Here is a 19,371-nt window from a genome sequence, read left to right as displayed (position 1 = left end):
AAGCCTAATTGGTGCATTACCAACATTATTTTTCCATATCTACCTTGATTACCTGTTTTATTCGTAAATGTCTAGATATGCTTAGTCATGCTTAGTCGGGTGATTACCTGTCACCTAAGAATTTTAAATGGATCTTTGGTTACTTATGTGATCATAAAATATGAGCATGTGGAGTAATAAGTCTAGACCGAGTAGACTAGGTGTGTGTGAGCCATAAGACATGGAGGTCTTGTGAGCGGGTCCTTTCCGCCTGTGTCGGTTAAGGTCCGTCCGTTGTTGAACTATGTGCGGTGAGACTTTGTAGTACTAACCACATACTCCGGTAAGCCTTAATTTGGCGATTCTATTACGAGAATGGCTACTCATGCAATGGAGTGGAGAGATGGCGGGAATAGCGTGTACCCACATGGCAATGGGCTGGAATGGTGGAGTACTATATTCTTGGGTGGCGCGGACCCATTCTTGTTTAGAGGATCTGAGGGTAGGTTGGTATAGTCGTGTGGTCTAGAATTCCCACCTGGGTTTATAATCGGTTCGAATCATTGTTGCTCCTCGATTATGGAGACTCACTTCTCTGTTCATCATCATAGTTTAATAACTGGAACTTAAGGATGGTTTGAGAAGATGTTGGATATGAAGTTCATGATCTCATTACGGATTATAGCAGATTCATATGTGGTTCTTATAAAGTTTTATATGTTGAAATAAAGAATTTTGTTAAAGAGCTTTTACGCAAAAATAACTTTGATCATTGCTAAAGCTATACCTTGAATCCCTGAGCCTGCATTCCTGAGTTTGTCAGTTCTTATTTTGGTTAAGTCTTGTTAAGTACTTTTGTACTCAGGGTCCGTTGACCCTTGTTGCAGGTGTGCCTCATGAGCAGATCTGTTTTGGATCGTGCTGCATGACTATTGTTCGATCTGATGATGAGAAGTAAATGTGTGGCCCTTGGGTAGGGCAGTTTCATTATGTGTTTTGTATTATATTATAATGCCACTCCACTATTTCATTTTTTAATAATCATCGAACTTAGTTGTGAGTTTTGAAACTACTGTTTTATAAATTATGTTATTGTAAGACTTCCGTTGTTTTACTCTGGTATAGATATTTGAATAAATATTGTAATATTGCAATGACTCTGTAATGTGATCCTGCTCAGAAATCATGGATGATTCGGGGTTCCCCGAGGACACCCGACAGTCTTCTTAAGTTACCGGGAACATATGCATAGATGTCAAAGGTCGTTGGACAGTGACAGGTGCATGTGGGCCCTATAATTTAGAAGGTTCTGCCACAGAGTGGTATCGGAGCGATCGTTACAAAGTTTTTGTTGTATTGTTTTACAAAAACTTTAAAATGATTTGGGATGACTAAATTTAACTTGTTAATTTGGTCTAAATTGCTTCTGACTTATCTTATTTCTTTCTCACCATTCCTTATTTGATTAAAAAGGTTTTGTGTGGTGGAGTAGTAATCTTACTATGCCCTATATAAAAACAAATGTTGTTTATGTGCATTATAAGCTTTGATGGTTTTGTTCGTAAGAATGATTCATGCATCATGATTAATTCACTAGTTACTTCCTTCACCTCTGAGTCTGGAGTTGAGTAGTGAGTCTGGTTTGAGTAATGTAATCCATTCTAGCTGCTCTTTAGACTTTGATCAAATGGTCTTACTTAGATTAAATTAGCTTCCTACAGTATGGCTCGTACCAAGATGATGCCCCGTAAGTCCACTGGACCCAAAGGAGTTCCTTGTCACCAACTTGCCCCTAGGAATGACGGTGCTAGCAGTAGCAGCTCTAGGCCTAATCCCTAGGCAGAGATACAGAGGATTTCTGCAGAGTTAGCACAAGCTACTAGAGATAGGGCTTTGGATGCTATACAGGTAGGAGAATTACAGGATCAATTGAGGCGTCTCACCACCGCGCACAGGAACTGCGAACGTATGTTAGTTCGTACGGTGGAAGGAAGGAATGAGGCTTGGCATAGGGAAGATGTAGCTAGAGCTAGAACACATGAGCTAGAATTTTATGTAGAAGATTTAGAAGAACATAATACTTATCTGCATGAGGAAGTTCATAGGCTTAGCAATCTACTAAATCCAAATCATGAACCCCAAGCTGATGCCATGGACCCCGGTGTCATCCTTGCCGATGATGACGAATCAGAAGAAGAAGAAGAAGAAGAAGATCCTGAAGAATTAGTAATGATCGATGAAAGTGATAATGAAGGCGGTAATATTTCCGGAATGGATACCGAGCCTGAAGTTTGAAGTGATCAAGGAAAGGAGTAGAGTTATATAATAGTTAGTTCTAGTTAAGTTATGTAGTCTTGTTTTGGTACTTACAGGCTCTGGTGTTTATATTAGTAAACTCTATGTAATGTGTCTGGAGTAAGCTTTGGTGCAATTCAATAAAGACTTGTAATAAAGTTTGGTTTGTTATGAGCAGATGCATCGTACGCGGGGTTCATATATTCTAGGAACTTCACAAGATGAGGATGGTATTCTAGATCCACCACCAGTTCCAACAAATCTGGCTGATGCTATAACCACACTTGTCAATGTGACGGCCGAAAATTCTCGTTTACTTCATGAGATAGCTCAGAGTAATCAGAATCAGATGCAAGGAAACCATGGTCACCACCATAACAGACAGGAGGCTACATATATTGATTTTACCAACACAAGACCACCGGTGTTCACCAAGGCAGATGAACCATTGGAGGCTGATGACTGGCTTTGAACCATGGAGCAGAAATTTGATCTTATTCCATGCACGAAGTATCAAAAACCTACGTTTGCCGTCCAGCAACTTCGAGGAGCAGCAAGTGCTTGGTGGGCAAACTTAGTGGCTATGCAACCAGCTGGCATTCCAATAACTTGGGCTAAGTTCCATACTACCTTCAGAGCCCATTATATCCCTGAAGGAGTTATGGCTATGAAGCTGGATGAATTCCTTGCTTTGAAGCAAGGGGATCAAACCGTGATGCAGTATGTGGGAAGATTCAATCACCTATCACAATATGCACCTGAACATGTCAATACTGATACCAAGAAGAAGAGGTGGTTTATGAGAGGCCTGAATACCAAGCTGTAGACAATGATGACAACTTGTACTAATGTTACTTATCATGAGGCTGTAAATATTGCAATTGCTTCAGAGGCAAAGTATCGACTGCATAAGGAGCTCAAAAAGAAAAAGAGTATGCCATCTGGATCTTTTGGGAGAAATCAGAAGAGGTAGAGGGTGATTTATCATCCAGTAAATCATAATCGTCCTTATTGTCCGCCATAGTTCCAAGCCGGGCAACAGTCAAATGTTTGTCCTGCTATAACCCAACCGAATCCATAGCAGACCAATGCTCCTGGTGGTAATGCTCCAACGTCCCAGGGTCACAATTATCCGTGTTATAGTTGTGGAAGGACCGGTCATTTCTCCAGGGAATGTCCGTATCCTAGGTAGGCTAATCAAAATTATCAGAAGGCCCCTACCGATCAACAATAGGGTCAGGCACCAAATAAGAACCTCAATCAGAATGCTCAGCAGGGCAAAGATGAGAGGAAGATAGGACAAGTGTTCTATATTCAAGCTAGAGAAATTTCGAAAGGGGAGCCAGTGATGATGGGTATGTTTTCTGTTGCCAATCACCCTGTAGTTATACTTTTTGATTCGGGTGCATCTTATTCATTCATCAATAGAACATTTGTGGTAAAGCATGAAATTTTAATTAGGGCAACAAAGGAAAATTTCTTTATATAGTCGCCTGGGGGACGTCTGTGTACTAAGGAAATGGTATACCAGGTACCCGTAAACCTAGGTGGGCATATTTTTCCACTACCATGATTATCCTTAAGGATCAGGATATAGATGTAATCTTGGGATTGAATTGGATGTATTAGTGTATCAGCATAAGGCTGTTATAGATGCTTTGAATAGGACATTAAGGGTGAGTTTGCTTGATAGTAATTCTCAACTTCTCATCCAACTTCCAACCTTAAGAAGATCAGTGGGCAAGGTTTGTGCAACTGCTGTCAAAGAGATTAGAGATATCCCGGTAGTGTGTGAATTTCCAGATGTATTTCCTGAAGATTTACCTAGTCTACCACCTGATAGAGATGTACAGTTTAACATAGAGTTGCAACCTAGAACAGCTCCGATTTCTCGGAGAGCTTATAGGATGCCACCTAAGGAATTGGCCGAGTTGAAGACTTAGTTACAAGAATTGATTGAGAAGGGGTTTCTCCAACCTAGTTCCTCACCTTGGGAATGTCCGACAATTTTTGTGAAAAACAAAGATGAGACCCTGAGGTTATGTGTTGACTATCGTCCGTTGAATGAAGTGACCATCAAGAATAAGTATCCTTTACCTCGGATAGATTTGCTTTTTGATCAATTGGCCGGAGCAAAAGTTTTCTCCAAGATAGATTTGAGGTCAGGATATCACCAAATCAAGATAAAGCCTGAAGATATTCCCAAAATAGCATTTACCACAAGATATGGATTATATGAATACTTGGTGATGTCTTTTGGTTTGACAAATGCTCTAGCTCATTTCATGTATCTGATGAATTCAGTATTCATGCCTGAGCTAGATAAGTTTGTAGTAGTATTTATTGATGACATTCTAGTATATTCCAAGAATAAGAAAGAACATGCGGAACTTCTCAAAATTGTTCTAACCCGCTTAAGAGAACATCAACTATATGCCAAGTTCAGCAAGTGTGATTTCTAGCTTAAGGAAGTACAATTTCTTGGACATGTCTTGTCAGTTGAAGGCGTTGCAGTTGATCCAAGCAAAGTGAAGGATGAGCTTGATTGGAAACCGCCAACCACAGTTCATCAAGTTCGGAGTTTTCTGGGATTGGTGGGGTATTACCGTCAGTTTATCCCAGATTTCTCTAAAGTATCAAAGTCCATAACTGAATTATTGAAGAACCAAGTCAAGTTTGTCTGGTCATCTGATTGTGAAGAGGCTTTCCAGACCTTGAAGAGACTATTGACCACTGCACCAGTATTAGCCCAACCTGATATCGAGAAGCCGTTTGATGTTTATTGTGATGCTTCAGGTATTGGTATTGGATGTGTGTTGATGCAAGAAGGCCGAGTCATTGCCTATGCATCTAGGTAACTTAAGCAACATGAAGAACACTATCCGACTCATGATCTAGAATTAGCAGCTGTGGTCCATGCTCTGAAGATTTGGCGGCACTACCTGCTTGGTAATACGTGCTATATTTATACAGACCACAAGAGCTTAAAGTATATCTTTACTCAGTCAGAGTTGAACATGCGACAAAGAAGATGGTTAGAACTGATTAAAGATTATGACTTGGAAGTACATTATCACCCCGGTAAAGCAAATGTGGTTGCAGATGCCCTCAGTCGTAAAAGTTATTGCAATTGTCTGGCAGTAAGAACATTGGGTTTGACTTTATGTCAAGAGATGGAGAAGTTGAATGTAGAAATGATTCAACAAGGTTGTTTGACCAACATAATTATTGAAGCCACTATTTGAGATCAAGTTATTGTTGCTCAGAAAGAAAACAAGGGTATAGCCCATATCAAAGAAAGGGTCAGGAATGGAAAAGCAGAATGCTTTAGCATAGATGATGAAGGTGTGTTATGGTTCAAGGATCGCCTGGTGGTACCAAAGGTTCCTGAGTTGCGGCAGTCAATTCTAGAAGAGGCACATGCTACTAGGTTATCTATCCATCCGGGAAGCAACAAGATGTACCATGACTTGAAGCAAAGTTTTTGGTGGACTAAAATGAAAATAGAGATTGCTAGATATATAGCAAAATGTGATACTTGTCAAAAGGTGAAAGCTATAGATTTGATGTCTGCTGGTGAATTACAACCATTACCTATTCCATCTTAGAAGTGGGAGGACATAAGTATGGATTTTATTGTTGGTCTACCCAAGACATCAAAGGGATTTGACTCAATATGGGTTATTGTAGATCGACTAACCAAATCAGCACATTTTCTTCCAGTTCAGAATACATATCCCACTATACGGTATGCCAAGATGTATTTAGAGCAAATTGTGGGTCTCCATGGAGTACCCAAGACTATTGTGTCAGATAGGGGTACATAGTTTGTCTCCAGCTTTTGGAAACACTTGCATTCTTCATTGGGTACCAAGCTCCTGTATAGTATAGCTTATCATCCGTAGACTGATGGACAAACTGAAAGAGTTAATCAAGTGCTCGAAAATATGTTAAGGTGTTGTGTCCTTAACTATTCCAATAAGTGGGACGAATGCTTACCTTTGGCTGAGTTCTCATACAACAATAGTTATCAGGAAAGCATTAGAATGGCTCCATTTGAAGCACTCTATGGTCGTAGATGCAGAACATCGCTGAGTTGGTCTGAGCCTAGAGAAAGAAGGTTCTTTGGGGTTGACCTTGTGAAAGAAACAGAAGACAAGGTTAAGCAAATACAAAGTAATTTGAAGATAGCTCAATCCTGACAAAAGAGTTATGTGGATAAACGACGTAGACCATTGGTGTTTAACAAAGGAGATTTTGTATATCTAAAAGTATCACCAATAAAGGGAGTTACCTATTTTGGTGTTAAAGGAAAGTTGGCACCTCGATATATTGGACCATTTCAAATTTTGGAGAGGTACGGAAAAGTGGCATATCGCTTGAAATTACCAGAACATCTCACAGTTGTGCATGATGTGTTTCATGTTTCTCAATTGAAGAAGTGTCTCCGAGTGCCTGAGCAGAATGTTGAGGTTAAAGGAGTGGAACTTGAACCAGATCTGACTTATTCCGAATATCCTATCTGAGTTTTGGATCAGAAAGATCATGTTACTCGAAGAAGGACAATCAAGTTCTACAAGATACAATGAAATCAACATTCAGAAGAAGAAGCTACTTGGGAATCAGAAGATTACTTATTAGAAAATTTTCTAGAGTTTCTAGCGCCAATATAGAATAGAGTAATGTTAGTTGAGCTCGGTTGTACAAGTTGTGTTTTGTAAAGGGACCTTAGTTGTTTTATGGACAAGTTTTGGATGTTTTTGGACTGACACATTTCCTTTTCCATTACTTACCCTATGGCTTTGAATCTCAGGGTGAGATTTCTTTTAGGGGGAAGGATTGTAACACCCCGGGTGTTTAAATATTAAAAACATGACATGTCATCATATGCATTGCAAGGCATTTGGTCATATTGCAAACTTTGATATGCATTCACTAAAACAAGATTACATTTGTGTTATGAGTGTTGAATTGAATTGTTTGAATCAAGTCAAAATTTGGTTTGGATTTGAATTTTCCAGAAAACCCTGATTTTCAGTATTTAAATCCTACCCAGAAAACTCATTTCAAAATCTAAGCATATTTTGGGGTTGAGCACAAAAGCAAAAGTGTAGAGCTTGTCAAGTTATATAAAGTTTGTTTTTGGAGTTTTCAAAGTTGTTATGAAAAAATTAGAGTAATTCGAAAAGGCGTAATTCGTTAAATTTCCCCTATTTGAAATCAAAAGTTCATTTCAAAATGTAGACCGAATTTGGGGTTGGTTATAAAAGCAAAGTTGTAGAACTTTTGATTTTAAACAACTTTTATTTTTGGAGATTTTTGAGTTGTTATACAAATTTGGGAGTAATTTGGATTTTAAAATGAATGGCAATTCTGTAATATTGATGAACAGTGTTCACCGCCTTAGCTACATTATCGGCGATCCTTCGGCTTGCTTCCAGTCGTGCGCGTGGCCATCTAGGCGTCACGCTGGCGAGGGAAATGGAGTCATCATGGCTTCCTTGAGCTTCCTGGCCATCCTTTATAACCTGAGTCGCCGTCGTCCTTGCCGTTTCCTCCTCTCTGTTTTCCCGTCGCCTTGCTCATCTCCGTTGAGCTCCCACCGTCGAACCAGCGCCTATGCCATCGTAGCGTAGCGCTCAATAGTTCCGCTTGTGCCTTGCGCACCCAACCGACCCGCTTTTGTTGCTTGACTTCACCAGAAAACTGCTCGCGCGCTCTTCTTCCTTGTGGCCGGCAACGTCCCCGTCGCAAGCACTTCGCCGTGGCCAGAGCTCCACGGTGCGCCTCTGCCCCTGCTGAGTCTTGCTTCAGCTTCGCCACGATGCCGTGGTACTCTATGACCCATTGATTTCTCATTTTGACCACCACAGCTACCAGAGCATCGCCACCGACGACGGTCTGCTCCACCGTGCCTGCTCGGAACGTCGACCAGCATCTTCGTTGCTCCTCCGACCCTGCTCGTTGCTCAATCGTGTTCGAGGTGAGGTGCTGAACCCTTCTGTGCTAAGTGTTTAACCTCTACCGCACTTGTGTTGCCGGTGTAGCGTGGCCATGCCGTTGTGCCCGCCATGGTCGTCGCTGTGCTCGGTCCAGTCAGTGTTTGGTCTTGTTTTTGCCACCAGTCGAAGCGTAGTAGTGTAGGGGACGTAGTGGTGCTTTCACCATCATCATTGGTCTCACCGGTGGCGAGAATTCGCTGGTCAGCGCGTGTGCCACCGCAGTCAAGTCGGAGGTTGGAGATGACAGGTGGGGTCAAGTTGTCAGTGACTGTGTAGTTCAAAATGGATTTTTCTATTTTCAGAATTGAATGAATAGTGCCTATTTTTGTTATTTTTTGTGTATATTTATTTAGAGCTCCAAAAATTATGAAAATTTTTGTGTGACCTATCTGTGATGTATATTATTTAAGAAAAATATGAAATGTTATTTTTCAGCACTTTTTGAATGTGATGAAAATTGCTCAATTTATTAATAAATGGATTTCCATGATTTTTCTAGGCTTATTTAATTGTCCAAAAATTATGAAATTTGTTTTGCCTCTTACTTATCATGTAATGAACATTTACAAAAATTTTGAGGTCAATTGGAACAAGTTGATTTATTTCATAATTCTTAATTAATTAATTAATTCATAAAAGCAAATAGTAACCTTTAGTGATTTAGGTTTTGTTTAAATTTTTGATTGAGTGATGTCCTTGGGTCATTAGTTGGTAATGATCTTTGGTAATTGATGTTAGTATTCTGGAAAGGTTTAGTTAGTTTGACTTGTAACTGTACCGCGAAGGAAAGTTGTATTCCAGTTGTTAACTTTTGCATCCATCATCAAGCATCATGTTTCGTATTCCGCATCATGTTAAACATGGCATTGTTACTACGTGTAGTGAATGAAGGTGAATACGTGATAGTTAATCAAGTTGCTGAGGAGGTTAGTCTGTCTGTTGAGGTCGGATCGAATACTTGTGGAACATCGTAGGAATCGAACTTTTGCGTCAACGAAGGCAAGCTCCGGATGCATACAACCCTACCTTGGGTTTTACAACTTAATTTCGCTTTTGCTTTTCTATACTGCATTAAGTGATTAAGAGTTAAGTAAAAGCCTAATTGGTGCATTACCAACATTGTTTTTCCATATCTACCTTGATTACCTATTTTATTCGTAAATGTCTAGATATGCTTAGTTATGCTTAGTCGGGTGATTACCTGTCACCTAAGAATTTTAAATGGATCTTTGGTTACTTATGTGATCATAAAATATGAGCATGTGGAGTAATAAGTCTAGACTGGGCGGACTAGGTGTGTGTGAGCCACAAGACATGGAGGTCTTGTAAGCGAGTCCTTTCCGCCTGTGTCGGTTAAGGTCCGTCCGTTGTTGAACTGTGTGCGGTGAGACTTTGTAGTACTAATCACATACTTCGGTAAGCCTTAACTTGGTGATTTTATTACGAGAATGGCTACTCATGCACTAGGAGTGGAGAGATGGCAGGAATAGCGTGTACCCACGTGGCAATGGGCTAGAATGGTGGAGTACTGTATTCTCGGGTGGCGCGGACCCGTTCTTGTTTAGAGGATCCGAGGGTAGGTTGGTATATGTAGGTCAGGGACCTACATATGTCATGTGGTCTAGAATTCCCAGCTGGGTTTATAATCGGTTCGAATCGTCGTTGCTCCTCGGTTATGGAGACTCACTTCTCTGTTCATCATCGTAGTTTAATAACTGGAACTTAAGGATGGTTTGAGAAGATGTTGGATATGAAGTTCATGATCTCATTACAGATTATGGCAGATTCATATGTGGTTCTTATAAAGTTTTATATGTTGAAATAAAGAATTTTGTTAAAGAGCTTTTACACAAAAATAACTTTGATCATTGCTAAAGCTATACCTTGAATACCTGAGCCTGCATTCCTGAGTTTATCAGTTCTTATTTCGGTGAAGTCTTGTTGAGTACTTTTATACTCAGGGTTCGTTGACCCTTGTTGCAGGTGAGCCTCATGAGCAGATCTGTTTTGGATCATGTTGCATGACTATTGTTCGATCTGACGATGAGAAGTAAATGTGTGGCCCTTGGGCAGGGCAGTTTTATTGTGTGTTTTGTATTATATTATAATGCCATTCCACTATTTCGTTTTGTAATAATCATCGAACTTAGTTGTGAGGTTTGAAACTACTGTTTTGTAAATTATGTTATTGTAAGACTTCCGCTGTTTTTACTCTGGTGTAGATATTTGAATAAATGTTGTAATACTGCAATGACTCTATAATGTGATCCTGCTCAGAAATCGTGGATGATTCGGGGTTCCCCGAGGACACCCGACAGTCTTCTAAAGGTCGTTGGACAGTGACAGGTGCATGTGGGCCCTATAATTTAGAAGGTTCTGCCACAGCTACATGTTTCCAATCAAGTCCCAACTCCAATAAGATCCAAATAAACATCAATTGGGACTGATGTGAGTGACCTCTCTCAAACCCTCATATTTTTCAAAAATATTTTGCCTTAGGCTATTATTCTTTTTATGAAAATAGGCAATAAGAGGGCAATTGAAGATAAACGATAAAACAACATTCATGCATATGCAATGCATTACTTGAAGATAAATCTAGTTGTTTGTCAAGTTTGATCTAAGGTTAAGCTTCTTTACACGCTTTACGGCGGTTATCTTAACCATCTTAGACAAGCCCTATATGCATTTCAAAAAAATTGAACATGTTGTATATTACAATGTAATGCAAGGGACAACACAAGCTCATTTTTTAGTGAAGTTACTAAAATAAATAACATTGAGCTCATTCCGCAATCGACAATAAGTCGCCTCATCTAGTGGTTTACTGAAGATATCCACCAATTGATCTTCGGTCCTTACACCTTCTAATGATATATCATTTTTAGCAACATGATCTCTAAGAAAGTGGTGACGGATATCTATGTGCTTGGTACGAGAGTGTTGAACCGGATTATTTACAAGTTTTACCGCACTTTCATTGTCGCACAAAAGAGATACTTTATCTAGAACTACACCATAGTCTAGTAAAGTTTGTTTTATGTAAAGTATTTGTGCACAACAAGCACCCGCGGCAATGTATTCTGCTTCGGCGGTGGACAAAGCCACACTATTTTGCGTCTTAGAGGACCAAGACACAAGTGATCTACCAAGCAAATGGCACCCTCCGAATGTGCTTTTTCTATTAACTTTGCACTCGGCATAATCCAAATCGGAATAGCCAACTAACTCAAATCTAGCTCCTTTGGGATACCAAAGGCCAATGCTTAGTGTGTGCTTAAGATACCTAAGGATTCTTTTTACGGCAATTAAATGAGTTTTCTTAGGATTAGCTTGAAATCTAGCACACATACACACACTAAACATGATGTCAGGCCTAGATACAGTTAAATATAACAAGCTACCAATCATAGAGCGGTAGATAGTTTGATCAACCATGTTACCTCCCTCATCTAGGTCGAGATGTCCATTAGTTGGCATTGGTGTCTTGATTGGATTACATTCATCCATCTTGAATCTCTTGAGAAGATCATTTGTATATTTCTCTTGAGAGATAAAAATTCCTTCTCTCATTTATTTGATTTAAAAACCAAGAAAGAATGTAAACTCTCCAATCATTGACATCTCGAATTCCTTCGATATCAATTCACCAAACTCTTTGCAAGAATCTTTATTTGATGATCCAAAGATGATGTCATCAACATACACTTGACAAATGAAGATATGCCCATCAAGCTTCTTGATGAATAATGTGATGTCGACCTTCCTGATGGTGAAGTCCTTCTCAATGAGGAAGTCCCAAAGGCGCTCATACCAAGCTCTTGGGGCTTGCTTAAACCCATATAATGCCTTGGACAACCTATAAATATGATTAGGATATCTAGGGTCTTTAAACCCGGAAGGTTGATCAGCATAGACTAGTTCATTAATAAAGCTATTTAAAAATGCACTTTTCACATCCATTTGATATAGTTTTATTTCATGATGTGATGCATATGCAAGGAGGATACGAATGGCTTCTAGTCTTGCAACTGGTGCAAAGGTCTCTCTAAAATCCAAACCTTCAACTTGAGAGAAACCCTTTGCAACTAGTCTTGCCTTGTTCCTCACAATTACGCCTTGATCATCTTGCTTGTTGTGGAACACCCACTTTATTTCAATGACTCTTGTTCCTTTTGGCTGCTCTTCAAGAGTCCAAACTTCATTGCGGGTGAAGTTGTTCAACTCTTCATGCATGACATTTATCCAATCCAGATCTTGAAGAGCTTCTTCTACCTTGGTAGGCTCATAGCAAGAGACAAACGAGTGATGAGCAATAAATGAAGTAAGTTTTTGTGAGCGAGTCATTACACCCTTTGATGGACTCCCTATGATGAGATCTTGTGGATGATCTTGTAGTAGATGTGTATTTCTTCTATTGACCACTTGAGGAGGAGGTTGTGGAGCATCAACATCTTGTGCTTGTGCCATCATTTGATCATGAGAGATATGGGTGTCTTCATTTTCTACTCTCTCATCTTTATCATCGTCTTGTGGCACACTTGATGAAGAAGGTGGATCAATCACTTGTACATCATCTTCATCATCTTTAGGCTTGATGTCTCCAACCAGAATATTCTTCATAGCCTCCCTCAATGGTTCATCATCTACATCATCAAGATTCTCATGTGCTCCTTGGGAGCTGTTAGATTCATCAAACTCCACATCATATGTTTCTTCAACCAAGCCGGTGGCATGATTAAATACTCTATATACTTTAGACTTTGATGAGTAACCAACAAGAAAACTAATATCACAACGTCTTTGAAACTTCCCTAGATGTCGTCGCTTCTTTTAGATGTAGCATTTACAACCAAACACCCTAAAGAAGGAGACGTCTGACTTCTTTCCATTGAGCAACTTATAAGGTGTCTTGCTAAGAAACTTTTGAAGGAATAGACGGTTGGATGCATAGCATGCGGTGTTGATAGCTTCCACCCATAGAGCTTCGGGGGTGTTGTACTCATCAAGCATTGTTCTTGCAAGACTGATCAATGTCCGGTTCTTCCTCTCAACTACACCATTTTATTGAGGAGTATATATTGCGGAGACCTTATGTTTGATTCCAACTTCATCACAATAGGCTTCTATGTTGTTTGTGTTGTCAAATTCCTTCCCATTGTCACTTCTTATCTTCTTGAGCTTCACTTCAAATTCATTTTATGCTCTCTTGGCAAACTTCTTGAAGCATGATGCAACTTCAGATTTGTTATGAAGGAAGAATACCCATGTATATCTTGAATAGTCATCAACAATCACAAGACAATAAGGATTTCCTCCCAAACTCTTGTATGTTGTTGGTCCAAATAAATCCATGTGAAGAAGTTCTAGCATTCTTGTAGTTGACATGAAAGCTTTGGTTGGATGAGTATTTACAACTTGCTTATCGGCTTGACATGCACCACAAAGCTTATCCTTCTTAAACTTCACGTTCTTCAACCCTCTCACCAAATCATTCTTCATTAGCTTCTTGAGTGAGCTCATCCCAACATGAGCAAGTCTTCTATGCCATAGCCACCTAAGTATTGTTTTGGTGAATAGGCAAGTCTTTAAATTTGCATCTTCGGATGTGAAATCTACTAGATATATGTTGTTGTATCTAAATCCTTTGAATATCACTTGATCATCATTATTCTTAGATACAACAACTTTCTTCTCAATGAACAAGCATGGAAGCCAAGATCACACAATTGTCCAACGGATAGCAAGTTGAAGCATAATGAAGCAACATATAGCACATTTGAGATAGAATGATCATTTGATATTGCCACTTTGCCCAATCCTTTAACCTTGCCCTTTGAGTTATCTCTAAATGTGATTCTTTCTTGTCCATCTACTTCTTCATCTAGTGAGGTGAACATACAAGGATCACCGGTCATATATTGTGTGCAACCACTATCACTAATCTAATGACTTCCACCGGTCTTGTAGTTCACCTACACACAAGAGATCAAGCTTTAGGAACCCAAACTTGTTGAGGGTCCTTCACCTTCTCAACAAGTAACTTAGCAACCCAAATTTTCTTAGGCATATTCTTGTTGGAAGGTCCTAAGAACATGACTTTCATCTTTCCACTAGAGTCCTTTCTAAGCATGTAGTGAGCATTGAAGGCAAAAGGTCTAGCATGCTTAGGCAAGGATTGTGGTGGTGGAGTTTGGCACTCATGAGCAAAGTGGCCTTCTTGTCCACACTCAAAATACTTCTTTGGCTTTGGCTTTTGTTGTTGTTGAGCTTGAGCCTTCTTCTCTTTGTTTGCCATGTACCCAATGCCACTTCTATCCATCTTCAAGACGGTGTTCATTAGTAGCTCACTTTGAAGGTACTTGCCTCTAGTGAACTTGCTTAATCTAATCTTGAGATGCTCTTTCTCCAACTTGAACTTCTTGTTCTCTTCCTTAAGAGCATCATTGTTTTTCTCTTCCTTGAGCTTCTTGTTTTTTCTTTGAGCTTCTCATTCTCAAGCATCAACCCATCATCATGAACAAGGGTTTCTAGCATTATAGACTTGGTGGTTTTGAGTTCTTCAAGATCTTTCTTGAGCTTTTCATTGTCATTCTTGAGCTTGACAAACTCATCATAATCATCGGCCTCAACCACTTGCTTGCCCTTGCTACTAGAACTTTGCTCAATGCTCTCAATGATCAAATCATCACATGATGTAGCTATATCAATCTTAACAACATTGTTAGTAGCATCATGTGGCTCATTGGATAAATATTCTTGAGCAATAACAAGGTTATCATGATTAATCTTAAGAGTTGTATATTCTTCTTTTAGCTTGTTATGGCTAGTGATGAGCTCATTGTGTATCCTCTCAAGTTTATCATGTTTTTCTCTAAGCTCTTTCTTAGAAGATTTGAGGTCATTAAGTTTGGATGATATAGCATCATTTGCTTCTCTAAGCTCAATACTAGCCTTTTCCGCCATATCATATTTTGCTAAAAGTGAATTATTTTTAGCTTCTAGCTTGTCATTCTTAGCTCTAGTCTTTATAATGATCTTGGAGTATTTATTTAGCAATTTAACAAGATCATCATAAGAAGGTGATTCATATTCATCATCATCACTATCGCTATCATCATTACTAGCATGTTCATCACCACTACTCTCATCATCATTTGATACATTGCATTCACCCTTGGCCATAAGGCATAGGTGTGTAGAGGATGATAGCGATGGTGGCGGTGAAGATGATGAAGAGTCAATAACAACGGTGGCCACCTTCTCATTGTCACTATCATCATCGGATGAGCCACTAGATGAATCAATATTCATGAGTCAATCAACGACGATGTATGCCTTTTCACTCTTCTTCTTGTGGAAGTCCTTCTTGTCATCTCTCTTCTTGTATGGCTTGTCTTTCTTCTTCTCATCTTCATCACTTGAGTCATCTTTCTTGCCCTTGTTCTTGTTTCTAAACTTGTCTTTCTTGGGCTTTGTGCATTGGTGAGCTAGATGACCAAGTTCTCCACAATTGTAGCAATCCATCTTAGAGATTGGCTTCCTTCTAGAGCTAGTAAAGAACTTCTTGCCATCAAACTTGATGCCACTCTTATTAAGCTTCTTTAGCATCTTGGCGGTTTTTCTAACTATGAGAGCAAGGCTTGCATCATCAACTTCATCATCACTTGAGCTCTTATACTCAAGCCTTGCTTTGCCCTTCTCTTGACTAGCTTTGAATGCTAAGTCCTTTTCTTTCTTCTTGTTAGAGGATGAGCCATCTTGAGCTATGATGTGTATGTACATCTCATGAGCATTGATCTTTCCCAAGATTTGTGTCGGTAGCGGTGGAAAGATCACCTTGATGTAGCACGGTCACAATATGTCCATATTTGTCAATAGGGAGGATACTCAAGATCTTTCTTATAACATCAGATGGTTGTATTTGAGTGAGTCCAAGCCCATTGACTTCCTCTACAAGAACATTCAAATGTGAATACATTTCATTAGCACATTCTTTAGGAAGTATCTCAAAAGAGTTAAGCTTTTTCATGATAAGATGATAGTATTCCTCACACTCACTCTTTGTTCCCTCATGGAGCGCACAAACGTTCGACCATAGTGCATGTACGTCTTTGTAGTTCCTCACCCGGTTGAACACATCTTTGCAAAGACCTCTAAAGATGGTGTTTCAAGCCTTTATATTCTATTTCTCGTAATTCACCTCATCGCCTTGTAGGTTAGTAGCATCCCGAGGTTTTGGGAAGCCTTGTGAGGCGGCTCTAAGTATTCCAACATCTAGAGCTTCTAAGTACGCCTCCATGCGAATTTTCCACTATGAAAAATCATCCCCCCTTAAAGATAGGAGGAGGTCCATCCCCGTGAGACATCTTTCTCTAGGCGGTTAAGCCTAAATACGTGAGCACGAGGCTCTGATGAATGGCCATCCCTAGCATCAATGAGGGAAGGGGAGGAGGAAGAAGGGAGAGAGGCTATCACCTGGTTTTCATCGCACCGCTAAGATGGCGCCAGCTAGGGTTTGCTCCAGCACAGACACACAGCTAGGAGCGAGGACCTCCAGGAGCCGGCCGCGGTGGGGGAGGTGGCGGCCACAGCCAGCGGTGGGCCTCTCCTATGCCCCTATCGCTGCGCCGTGCCGATTGAAAGGATCAAGATACCTAAGAGGGGGAGGTGAATTGGGCTAATTCTAAATTTCTTTGCAATAATTAAACTCTACGGTTAGCCCAATTAACCCCTTGTGCCTAGAAAGTGTTTCTATTGATCTAACGCACAAAAATTTAGCACCATAAGTTCCAATCCTACTCTAACATGGCAATTCTAGGAATGTAAATGACAAGAATTGAATTGTTCAAAGTAAATGCTCAAAGTAAAGAGAGAAGGAGGAACGCGGCGATGTTTTGCCGAGGTATCAGAGAGTCGCCACTCCTCACTAGTCCTCGTTGGAGCACCCGCGCAAGGGTGTAGCTTTCTCTTGATCCATGCAAGGATCAAGTGCTCTCTATGGGTTGAGTCTTCGACACTCCGTCGTGGTGAATCACCCACAACCGCTCATAACTTAAGTTGGGTCATTCACAAACACCGCCGGATGATCACCAATCTCCCAATCACCACCAAGCCGTCTAGGTGATAGCGATCACCAAGAGTAATAAGCACAAACTCTCACTTGACCACGACAAGCCTAATGAGAAGGGTGGATACACACTTTGCTACTCTTGATCTCACTAATGAGGGCTCTCTCTGGGATTCTCAAATCTCAATCACCTCACTAGAACCTTGTTTTTCTTAGCACTCTCAAAGGTGTTTCTCAGTTGTTGAAATGAGCAAAAGTACCCCCACACACGAGTGGAGAAAGTATTTATAACATGGGCTGAAAAACGAATCATTATGTGCCTCTATGGATTGACCGAACGCGCCGATCAGTTCACCCTGAACTCTAGTGTTTACAATGTGACCGGACGCTGGCCAGCGTCCGGTCATGATTTTCCCTCTCTGGAACCTTACTGGAGTCGACCGGATGCTGGCCCTCAGCGTCCGGTTGCACCAGACGAAAACACCTTGGCCAAATGAACTGACCGGACCCTTAGCCAGCGTCTGGTCACACCGGAGCCAGCGTCCGGTCAGTATTTGACCCTCTATTCACTTCCAACTCTCGATCATACGTGAATGAAGTTTGCTCCATTAGATATAAGGGCTATTTTGGAGCTACCTAGTGCTAGATTTAGCAAGTGTGCACCACACCTAACTCACTAGACTCACCTAGGTCAAGCTACCCATCCATACCCCCCTTAATAGTACGGCCAAAGGAAAAACAAAGTCCTAAACTACTCTAAGTGTCTCTTCAACTCCAAACGACACTTAGAACTAGTCCATCCTTAACCTTGTCGTCCATCCTTTGAAAACTGAAATGATTTCTATCGTAGAGGCATGACCACCATGATTGTCCAATTGATCTCCATTACCGTGACCTAACTTAAGTGCCTCTGCAAAACACACGTTAGTCACAGTAATCATGTATTGTCATTAATCACCGAAACCCAACTAGGGACCTAGATGCTTTCACCGGGAGGCAGCCACCGACGGGAGGGGGGAGGGGGGGGGGCGTCCGGGTAGCCACGCCGCACAGGGGGTGCGCCACCGCTCTGGCCACGCGCAGGGCGTCGAGGTGGCCACGCTGGGGCCCAGCCGGTGCACCGTCACGTCAGGAGCGAGAGAGAAGAAGGGGGAGGCACGGCCGGGTGCGCGAGCGGCGGCGGCGCGGTAGGGAGGAGCGGGACGACCGGGAAGGAACGAGGCTTCCTTTGTATTTAGGTAGGCGAACGGGAGCGGCCGCGGGCTGCACAATGGCTGGGACGTGCCTCAGCCGTGGAAACGAAGATCAAACGGACGAAACTAAGTTTGCTATCGTGGATGGCCTGAACGCTGGCCAAAGTCCCCTCCTTTGATAAGAAGAGATACTTGATTAATCTAGCATAGTTTCTCCTATGAGATCCATGTAGAATCAAAATTATTGAGCTGAAATTGTGGCCGGATGCGTGTTTGATGTTTCGTTTAAGGAATGAGTTAGTTTAATATTTTTTGTGTTTTTATTTAGTTTGTAGAATAGAATGAGTTATCCATCGTCTCCTTATTTCCTACAAACTAATAATTGATAATGGTACGCGAGAAATAATTTGAGAAATGGACTCATGATATATCACATTATTTAAAATTAAGTGATTTCTCAAATAAACACCTTATAAAGGTGCTTGTTTTCAACTACCTATATATACCTAATATTAAAAAGCAAAAAAAAAAAAATCTCTCTACATTATATTCTATCGCACGTCTCCTTGTATGTATGTCTCCGCTCTCTATATAGCATAAAGTCTCGGCCAATTTACTAAGAGTATGTAATCAGGGAGAGATTAGAATTCTAATTGATTTATTGTCCTATTTGTGACTCAAACTCATGCTCCGTCTTTCATACGATTTGTAATAACGCTCCATTAACAATATGGAGTCCGATTTCAAAACATATTAGAACAGATAAAACGATATATAATCTCGTCGCTAGTAAAGTGCATATAAGAGTACAGAGAATAAAGGGGCCCAAAAA

This window comes from Miscanthus floridulus, chromosome 2 (assembly GCF_019320115.1).
Source record: "Miscanthus floridulus cultivar M001 chromosome 2, ASM1932011v1, whole genome shotgun sequence".
Classification (NCBI taxonomy): Eukaryota; Viridiplantae; Streptophyta; class Magnoliopsida; order Poales; family Poaceae; genus Miscanthus; species Miscanthus floridulus.
This window is presented reverse-complemented; position numbering follows the sequence as displayed.